General features: G+C 34.6%; 1 non-coding gene across 1 annotated transcript; it reads left to right on the forward strand.

The window, feature by feature from the left end:
* The first annotated feature begins 1,472 nt into the window (after window positions 1-1,472).
* Trnaf-aaa (transfer RNA phenylalanine (anticodon AAA)) lies at window positions 1,473-1,562 on the forward strand. The gene is given in 2 exon segments: window positions 1,473-1,509; window positions 1,527-1,562. It is a non-coding gene; the product is annotated as a tRNA-Phe (tRNA).
* The last annotated feature ends 898 nt before the right edge of the window (window positions 1,563-2,460 follow it).

Raw genomic sequence — 2,460 nt, forward strand, 5'->3', positions numbered from 1 at the left:
GGTTTTGTATAAAAACAAAACATTATCAAAATATATTTATTTTGTGGTTTTTCTAATTTGCTTATTAAGTGGAGAATCAATGTAGTACGATATTTAACGAGCTATCGCGCAAGCAAGTTTATTGGAAGGCGTAGTGGTACGAAAACGTACAATGTATTAGTTTATTAAAGCGGGTATATACGATTTTGTCAAATACTTATGAATTTATATAAAATGTGTAAAAAACGTATTTCATATATATATAATACAACTATGGTTTCATGTTTGTAAATAAGTGTCTATGTATGTAACATTGTCCATTCTGTGTATGTAAAATTGTTCCCATGTCGAGATGTGTTGCGGTGTAAGTGCGAGATATATAACTGTGAATAAACCATCCTTTTTTTGGGGATGGGGATTTCATAGTATGTATGTCTCGTTCTGCACCGTAGCTAGGCGCACACGCCGAAGTCTCAAATGGGAATATGTATGTCTGTTTGTATGTCTGTGTATCTGGTTGTTCACACACCTTTCTCCCTATATAAATTATCGACTGTGAACGAGTATCTATTAATAGATCCCATAAATAGGAAATGACGTTGTTGTGAAATATTATTATCTCCCTGTTAATACACAAATATATTCATGATTTCACTGTATCTTCAAGATCCAACGGATTTCCGCGGTGTCTCTAACATAGTGTGAGGGTAGTTTAGAATCCTTATCGGATCTTGCCCTAATACAACTATGGTTTCATGTTTGTAAATAAGTGTCTATGTATGTAACATTGTCCATTCTGTGTATGTAAAATTGTTCCCATGTCGAGATGTGTTGCGGTGTAAGTGCGAGATATATAACCGTGAATAAACCATCCTTTTTTGGGGGTTGGGGATTTCATAGTATGTATGTCTCGTTCTGCACCGTAGCTAGGCGCACACGCCGAAGTCTCAAATGGGAATATGTATGTCTGTTTGTATGTCTGTGTATCTGGTTGTTCACACACCTTTCTCCCTATATATATATATATATATATATATATATATATATATATTTCAATATAAATTAAAATAAAAGTTAAGAAGAACATGTGTTAAAAAATGCAAAATAAGCCAGATATTTAATTCTGAAATTGAAAACGGCTGTACAGCCGAATTCGCCAGCATGTGTATCATACATGTACGATGTGAATCTAAACTTAGTTCAACGGTTTATTTGAATTCCTGCAACGATATCTATTCATACGACACACGAACACTAACTCCAATCCTAATATAAAGACGAATGCTTCGGTTATTGTAGGAAAATATGTACGTCACAATCGGCTCGGGCCGCTAATTTGTCTTTGCTGCATTTTATGAAGTTCGGCTTTAATATATAATTTTTCTTGTCTATTTTGTGTAATTGTAACATATTCTATGAATATATTACAATTAAACACATATAAAAAATCGCATATACCCGCTTCACCAAATGGCAGTACATAAATGGTGTCAGCCGGAATAGCTCAGTTGGGAGAGCGTTAGACAAAAGTTTTTTACGCAACAATCATCTAAAGGCCCCCGGTTCATACCCGGGTTCCGGCACGAACCGAACAGTTCGGCGGCTGAATTTTTTTCCAGTAAGGTTAATAAATATAATAAAGCTTTATTTTATGTAGACATTTAAAATCCATTTTACTACAATTGGACATTTTATTAAAATTAATGGATGCCGCGTGGTGACAACGTTAATTAAAATTTCTTACATCACTTAAATATCTTATAAAAAATACACGTGTTTTTATATTAACAAATAAATGCAAACAACACATCTACTATCCATATATTTTATGGTTGTCTATCATAGGCCCTAAGTACTATCCCTACCACATATAGAGCGCGAAGCGCGACACGTATTATTGATTGTAACAATGAGTTGCGATAAAGGAAGCAGCCGCTTATCGAGGAGGAGCTGTGTCCCAGCTAACCCGTTTCCCTAGAGTCAAGCACTCCTCGGAGTTTTTTTTAAGAACCACATATAGAGCGCGAAGCGCGACACGTATTACTATCCAGATGGAATGGGCCATTTAGCATTATCGGACCATTACGTCCATAGTTATCTTCCTTAGAATTTGAGAAATTTTGAAATCGTTGTTCGAAGTCCAAAATTTTCATCTGATTGTTCCCAGACTTGCACAGGATTTTTTTATCAATGAGGACCCAACCCAAACTCTGTATGAGCAATATCGGACCATAAGTCCAGAATTATGTCTCTTTGAATTTAAAAATAAAAGTGAAAAAATGCTTGGTTAGGTGATTATGTCAACATTTTTCATCAGATGCTTTCCAAACTTACAGTGTCTTCATATCAATGAGCATTTTACCTCATTTAAAATGAGAAACATCGGGACAATAAGTCCAGAATTTTTTCTATTAAATTTGACAAAATAAACAATTTCCACTTGTTTAAAAGATTTCACAACTTTCGTCTGAATCTTTCCAA

This window comes from Dreissena polymorpha, chromosome 1, assembly GCF_020536995.1.
Source record: "Dreissena polymorpha isolate Duluth1 chromosome 1, UMN_Dpol_1.0, whole genome shotgun sequence".
Lineage (NCBI taxonomy): Eukaryota > Metazoa > Mollusca > Bivalvia > Myida > Dreissenidae > Dreissena > Dreissena polymorpha.